Raw genomic sequence first — 7,500 nt, forward strand, 5'->3', positions numbered from 1 at the left:
AGCTGTATTTAAAAGAACAGATTGGCCGGGGTAATTCACACCCTTCAATGCCAGCTTAATGTTTAGGTTAGTGGGAATCACAGAGGAATTAGGGATGGAAACTTCTTTGCTGGTGGTAGAAGCGGTCTGGTGAATTTTTAGAGAGAAGAGGCCGTCGATGTTTGAATGTAGAAAATTGTTCTGGCTGCAGCCTGCAGTATGGACTTGTTGGTGTGTGTAGCTCCCAGTGTTCTGACAGCGCGACGTTTTGGGGAAGCATGTGATTCAGCAGCTACCAGTGGGCTTCGTGCGGCGGAGATTTTGTGGCTGTTAGCGGAGTTGATAACAGAGGGTCGTTAAGAGAAGCCTGCATGCAGTAGGCAAAGGAGTAATGTTTGCCGGCGGGGGACGTGCGGCGATTAACCTGTGCGGTAGTGAAAATGAGTTAAAAAGAAGGAAGTGTGCGGATGCGGAAAGAATGGAATAATTGTGGTAGGCTGCCGGCTGAGTAGTTTGGTGAATGTTGGGTGTGGGTCCGGCGCTACCGATTGGATGGTGGGGCTGCAGTGTGAGTCAGATAAAAAAAAAAAAGAACATTAGTAGTATCCAATGGGACCAACTGGCATGTATAGAGGCGTGTAATGCAAAAGGGCTGTTTTTGGTAGTTTCTCTCGCTTACGGCCATACCACCCTGAACACGCCCGATCTCGTCTGATCTCGGAAGCTAAGCAGGATAGGGTCTGGTTAGTACTTGGATGGGAGACCACCTGGGAATACCAGGTGCTGTAAGCTTTTCTCACTTTTACTTTATACAGGGGGCGCTCCACTTCACGATTAATTTAAATCTATCACTCCCCTTCCATTTTACTATTTTATATATATATATATACATATATATATATATTTTTTTCTCTCATTCATAAAGGCAGCTTTTAGAAACCGTTTTACTCTAAATACTTCCTGGTAATTCTAGGTGCTGTAAGCTGTTCGTGCCTTTATTCCACCAGGGCGCGATCTTCTCACAAACTTGAAGACTGTCACTCCCCATTCACGTTTTACAACTTATTGTTAATGATGAAGAGACAGCTTTTTACACACAGTTTTAAACAAAGTACTGATATTATTCCTCTTCAACTGACCGCTTTGTTTTCTATGCAAAAACCACTTCGCCACAGAAGACTCGATATTATTGGCATAGCAAGTTCTGCTCTTCTCCTTTCAAAACTTGCTAAAAGCTGTATTTAAAAGAACAGATTGGCCGGGGTAATTCACACCCTTCAATGCCAGCTTAATGTTTAGGTTAGTGGGAATCACAGAGGAATTAGGGATGGAAACTTCTTTGCTGGTGGTAGAAGCGGTCTGGTGAATTTTTAGAGAGAAGAGGCCGTCGATGTTTGAATGTAGAAAATTGTTCTGGCTGCAGCCTGCAGTATGGACTTGTTGGTGTGTGTAGCTCCCAGTGTTCTGACAGCGCGACGTTTTGGGGAAGCATGTGATTCAGCAGCTACCAGTGGGCTTCGTGCGGCGGAGATTTTGTGGCTGTTAGCGGAGTTGATAACAGAGGGTCGTTAAGAGAAGCCTGCATGCAGTAGGCAAAGGAGTAATGTTTGCCGGCGGGGGACGTGCGGCGATTAACCTGTGCAGTACTGAAAAGGAGTTAAAAAGAAGGAAGTGTGCGGATGCGGAAAGAATGGAATAATTGTGGTAGGCTGCCGGCTGAGTAGTTTGGTGAATGTTTGGTGTGGGTCCGGCGCTGCCGATTGGATGGTGGGGCTGCAGTGTGAGTCAGATAAAAAAAAAAAAAACCAGGAGTAGGATCCAATGGGACTAACTGGCATGTATAGACGCGTGTAATGCAAAAGGGCTGTTTTTGGTCGCGTCTCTCGCTTATGGCCATACCACCCTGAACACGCCCGATCTCATCCGATCTCGGAAGCCAAGCAGGGTAGGGTCTGGTTAGTACTTGGATGGGAGACCTCCTGGGAATACCAGGTACTGTAAGCTTTTCTCACTTTTACTTTATACAGGGGGTGCTCCACTTCACGATTAATTTAAATCTACCACTCCCCTTCCATTTTACTATTTTATATATATATATATATATATTTTTATCTCATTCATAAAGGCAGCTTTTACACACCGTTTTACTCTAAATACTTCCTGGTAATTCTAGGTGCTGTAAGCTGTTCGTGCCTTTATTCCACCAGGGCGCGATCTTCTCACAAACTTGAAGACTGTCACTCCCCATTCACGTTTTACAACTTATTGTTAATGATAAAGAGACAGCTTTTTACACACAGTTTTAAACAAAGTACTGATATTATTCCTCTTCAACTGACCGCTTTGTTTTCTATGCAAAATCCACTTCGCCACAGAAGACTCGATATTATTGGCATAGCAAGTTCTGCTCTTCTCCTTTCAAAACTTGCTAAAAGCTGTATTTAAAAGAACAGATTGGCCGGGGTAATTCACACCCTTCAATACCAGCTTAATGTTTAGGTTAGTGGGAATCACAGAGGAATTAGGGATGGAAACTTCTTTGCTGGTGGTAGAAGCGGTCTGGTGAATTTTTAGAGAGAAGAGGCCGTCGATGTTTGAATGTAGAAAATTGTTCTGGCTGCAGCCTGCAGTATGGACTTGTTGGTGTGTGTAGCTCCCAGTGTTCTGACAGCGCGATGTTTTGGGGAAGCATGTGATTCAGCAGCTACCAGTGGGCTTCGTGCGGCGGAGATTTTGTGGCTGTTAGCGGAGTTGATAACAGAGGGTCGTTAATAGAAGCCTGCATGCAGTAGGCAAAGGAGTAATGTTTGCTGGCGGGGGACGTGCGGCGATTAACCTGTGCGGTAGTGAAAATGAGTTAAAAAGAAGGAAGTGTGCGGATGCGGAAAGAATGGAATAATTGTGGTAGGCTGCCGGCTGAGTAGTTTGGTGAATGTTGGGTGTGGGTCCGGCGCTGCCGATTGGATGGTGGGGCTGCAGTGTGAGTCAGATAAAAAAAAAAAAAAGAACATTAGTAGTATCCAATGGGACCAACTGGCATGTATAGAGGCGTGTAATGCAAAAGGGCTGTTTTTGGTAGTTTCTCTCGCTTACGGCCATACCACCCTGAACACGCCCGATCTCGTCTGATCTCGGAAGCTAAGCAGGGTAGAGTCTGGTTAGTACTTGGATGGGAGACCACCTGGGAATACCAGGTGCTGTAAGCTTTTCTCACTTTTACTTTATACAGGGGGCGCTCCACTTCACGATTAATTTAAATCTATCACTCCCCTTCCATTTTACTATTTTATATATATATATATATATATATATATATATATATATATATATATATATATATATATATATATATATATTTTTTTTTTTTTTTTTCTCTCTTTCATAAAGGCAGCTTTTAGAAACCGTTTTACTCTAAATACTTCCTGGTAATTCTAGGTGCTGTAAGCTGTTCGTGCCTTTATTCCACCAGGGCGCGATCTTCTCACAAACTTGAAGACTGTCACTCCCCATTCACGTTTTACAACTTATTGTTAATGATAAAGAGACCGCTTTTTACACACAGTTTTAAACAAAGTACTGATATTATTCCTCTTCAACTGACCGCTTTGTTTTCTATGCAAAAACCACTTCGCCACAGAAGACTCGATATTATTGGCATAGCAAGTTCTGCTCTTCTCCTTTCAAAACTTGCTAAAAGCTGTATTTAAAAGAACAGATTGGCCGGGGTAATTCACACCCTTCAATGCCAGCTTAATGTTTAGGTTAGTGGGAATCACAGAGGAATTAGGGATGGAAACTTCTTTGCTGGTGGTAGAAGCGGTCTGGTGAATTTTTAGAGAGAAGAGGCCGTCGATGTTTGAATGTAGAAAATTGTTCTGGCTGCAGCCTGCATTATGGACTTGTTGGTGTGTGTAGCTCCCAGTGTTCTGACAGCGCGACGTTTTGGGGAAGCATGTGATTCAGCAGCTACCAGTGGGCTTCGTGCGGCGGAGATTTTGTGGCTGTTAGCGGAGTTGATAACAGAGGGTCGTTAAGAGAAGCCTGCATGCAGTAGGCAAAGGAGTAATGTTTGCCGGCGGGGGACGTGCGGCGATTAACCTGTGCAGTACTGAAAAGGAGTTAAAAAGAAGGAAGTGTGCGGATGCGGAAAGAATGGAATAATTGTGGTAGGCTGCCGGCTGAGTAGTTTGGTGAATGTTTGGTGTGGGTCCGGCGCTGCCGATTGGATGGTGGGGCTGCAGTGTGAGTCAGATAAAAAAAAAAAAAAAACCAGGAGTAGGATCCAATGGGACTAACTGGCATGTATAGACGCGTGTAATGCAAAAGGGCTGTTTTTGGTAGCATCTCTCGCTTACGGCCATACCACCCTGAACACGCCCGATCTCGTCTGATCTCGGAAGCTAAGCAGGGTAGGGTCTGGTTAGTACTTGGATGGGAGACCACCTGGGAATACCAGGTGCTGTAAGCTTTTCTCACTTTTACTTTAAACGGGGGGCGCTCCACTTCACGATTAATTTAAATCTATCACTCCCCTTCCATTTTACTATTATATATATATATATATATATATATATATTTTTTTTTTTCTCTCATTCATAAAGGCAGCTTTTAGAAACCGTTTTACTCTAAATACTTCCTGGTAATTCTAGGTGCTGTAAGCTGTTCGTGCCTTTATTCCACCAGGGCGCGATCTTCTCACAAACTTGAAGACTGTCACTCCCCATTCACGTTTTACAACTTATTGTTAATGATAAAGAGACAGCTTTTTACACACAGTTTTAAACAAAGTACTGATATTATTCCTCTTCAGCTGACCGCTTTGTTTTCTATGCAAAAACCACTTCGCCACAGAAGACTCGATATTATTGGCATAGCAAGTTCTGCTCTTCTCCTTTCAAAACTTGCTAAAAGCTGTATTTAAAAGAACAGATTGGCCGGGGTAATTCACACCCTTCAATGCCAGCTTAATGTTTAGGTTAGTGGGAATCACAGAGGAATTAGGGATGGAAACTTCTTTGCTGGTGGTAGAAGCGGTCTGGTGAATTTTTAGAGAGAAGAGGCCGTCGATGTTTGAATGTAGAAAATTGTTCTGGCTGCAGCCTGCAGTATGGACTTGTTGGTGTGTGTAGCTCCCAGTGTTCTGACAGCGCGACGTTTTGGGGAAGCATGTGATTCAGCAGCTACCAGTGGGCTTCGTGCGGCGGAGATTTTGTGGCTGTTAGCGGAGTTGATAACAGAGGGTCGTTAAGAGAAGCCTGCATGCAGTAGGCAAAGGAGTAATGTTTGCCGGCGGGGGACGTGCGGCGATTAACCTGTGCGGTAGTGAAAATGAGTTAAAAAGAAGGAAGTGTGCGGATGCGGAAAGAATGGAATAATTGTGGTAGGCTGCCGGCTGAGTAGTTTGGTGAATGTTGGGTGTGGGTCCGGCGCTACCGATTGGATGGTGGGGCTGCAGTGTGAGTCAGATAAAAAAAAAAAAAGAACATTAGTAGTATCCAATGGGACCAACTGGCATGTATAGAGGCGTGTAATGCAAAAGGGCTGTTTTTGGTAGTTTCTCTCGCTTACGGCCATAGCACCCTGAACACGCCCGATCTCGTCTGATCTCGGAAGCTAAGCAGGGTAGGGTCTGGTTAGTACTTGGATGGGAGGCCACCTGGGAATACCAGGTGCTGTAAGCTTTTCTCACTTTTACTTTATACAGGGGGCGCTCCACTTCACGATTAATTTAAATCTATCACTCCCCTTCCATTTTACTATTTTATATATATATATATATATATATATATATATATATATATATATTTTTTTTTTTTTTCTCTCATTCATAAAGGCAGCTTTTAGAAACCGTTTTACTCTAAATACTTCCTGGTAATTCTAGGTGCTGTAAGCTGTTCGTGCCTTTATTCCACCAGGGCGCGATCTTCTCACAAACTTGAAGACTGTCACTCCCCATTCACGTTTTACAACTTATTGTTAATGATAAAGAGACAGCTTTTTACACACAGTTTTAAACAAAGTACTGATATTATTCCTCTTCAACTGACCGCTTTGTTTTCTATGCAAAAACCACTTCGCCACAGAAGACTCGATATTATTGGCATAGCAAGTTCTGCTCTTCTCCTTTCAAAACTTGCTAAAAGCTGTATTTAAAAGAACAGATTGGCCGGGGTAATTCACACCCTTCAATGCCAGCTTAATGTTTAGGTTAGTGGGAATCACAGAGGAATTAGGGATGGAAACTTCTTTGCTGGTGGTAGAAGCGGTCTGGTGAATTTTTAGAGAGAAGAGGCCGTCGATGTTTGAATGTAGAAAATTGATCTGGCTGCAGCCTGCAGTATGGACTTGTTGGTGTGTGTAGCTCCCAGTGTTCTGACAGCGCGACGTTTTGGGGAAGCATGTGATTCAGCAGCTACCAGTGGGCTTCGTGCGGCGGAGATTTTGTGGCTGTTAGCGGAGTTGATAACAGAGGGTCGTTAAGAGAAGCCTACATGCAGTAGGCAAAGGAGTAATGTTTGCCGGTGGGGGACGTGCGGCGATTAACTTGTGCGGTAGTGAAAAGGAGTTAAAAAGAAGGAAGTGTGCGGATGCGGAAAGAATGGAATAATTGTGGTAGGCTGCCGGCTGAGTAGTTTGGTGAATGTTTGGTGTGGATCCGGCGCTGCCGATTGGATGGTGGGGCTGCAGTGTGAGTCAGATAAAAAAAAAAAAAAAAACAGGAGTAGGATCCAATGGGACTAACTGGCATGTATAGACGCGTGTAATGCAAAAGGGCTGTTTTTGGTAGTATCTCTCGCTTACGGCCATACCACCCTGAACACGCCCGATCTCGTCTGATCTCGGAAGCTAAGCAGGTTAGGGTCTGGTTAGTACTTGGATGGGAGACCTCCTGGGAATACCAGGTGCTGTAAGCTTTTCTCACTTGTACTTTAAACGGGGGGCGCTCCACTTCATGATTAATTTAAATCTATCACTCCCCTTCCATTTTACTATTATATATATATATATATATTTTTATTTTTCTCTCATTCATAAAGGCAGCTTTTAGAAACCGTTTTACTCTAAATACTTCCTGGTAATTCTAGGTGCTGTAAGCTGTTCGTGCCTTTATTCCACCAGGGCGCGATCTTCTCACAAACTTGAAGACTGTCACTCCCCATTCACGTTTTACAACTTATTGTTAATGATAAAGAGACAGCTTTTTACACACAGTTTTAAACAAAGTACTGATATTATTCCTCTTCAACTGACCGCTTTGTTTTCTATGCAAAAACCACTTCGCCACAGAAGACTCGATATTATTGGCATAGCAAGTTCTGCTCTTCTCCTTTCAAAACTTGCTAAAAGCTGTATTTAAAAGAACAGGTTGGCCGGGGTAATTCACACCCTTCAATGCCAGCTTAATGTTTAGGTTAGTGGGAATCACAGAGGAATTAGGGATGGAAACTTCTTTGCTGGTGGTAGAAGCGGTCTGGTGAATTTTTAGAGAGAAGAGGCCGTCGATGTTTGAATGTAGAAAAT

General features: G+C 43.5%; 6 non-coding genes across 6 annotated transcripts; all 6 read left to right on the forward strand.

The window, feature by feature from the left end:
- The first annotated feature begins 652 nt into the window (after window positions 1-652).
- On the forward strand, window positions 653-771 carry LOC125733769 (5S ribosomal RNA). The gene has a single exon (XR_007393106.1). It is a non-coding gene; the product is annotated as a 5S ribosomal RNA (ribosomal RNA).
- A 1,093-nt stretch (window positions 772-1,864) lies between these two features.
- LOC125733887 (5S ribosomal RNA) lies at window positions 1,865-1,983 on the forward strand. Its single transcript, XR_007393219.1, has one exon. It is a non-coding gene; the product is annotated as a 5S ribosomal RNA (ribosomal RNA).
- Window positions 1,984-3,066: 1,083 nt separating this feature from the next.
- On the forward strand, window positions 3,067-3,185 carry LOC125734079 (5S ribosomal RNA). The gene has a single exon (XR_007393405.1). It is a non-coding gene; the product is annotated as a 5S ribosomal RNA (ribosomal RNA).
- A 1,143-nt stretch (window positions 3,186-4,328) lies between these two features.
- On the forward strand, window positions 4,329-4,447 carry LOC125737159 (5S ribosomal RNA). The gene has a single exon (XR_007396425.1). It is a non-coding gene; the product is annotated as a 5S ribosomal RNA (ribosomal RNA).
- A 1,094-nt stretch (window positions 4,448-5,541) lies between these two features.
- On the forward strand, window positions 5,542-5,660 carry LOC125735458 (5S ribosomal RNA). Its single transcript, XR_007394754.1, has one exon. It is a non-coding gene; the product is annotated as a 5S ribosomal RNA (ribosomal RNA).
- A 1,114-nt stretch (window positions 5,661-6,774) lies between these two features.
- LOC125733888 (5S ribosomal RNA) lies at window positions 6,775-6,893 on the forward strand. The gene has a single exon (XR_007393220.1). It is a non-coding gene; the product is annotated as a 5S ribosomal RNA (ribosomal RNA).
- The last annotated feature ends 607 nt before the right edge of the window (window positions 6,894-7,500 follow it).

Source organism: Brienomyrus brachyistius, chromosome 2 (assembly GCF_023856365.1).
Source record: "Brienomyrus brachyistius isolate T26 chromosome 2, BBRACH_0.4, whole genome shotgun sequence".
Lineage (NCBI taxonomy): Eukaryota > Metazoa > Chordata > Actinopteri > Osteoglossiformes > Mormyridae > Brienomyrus > Brienomyrus brachyistius.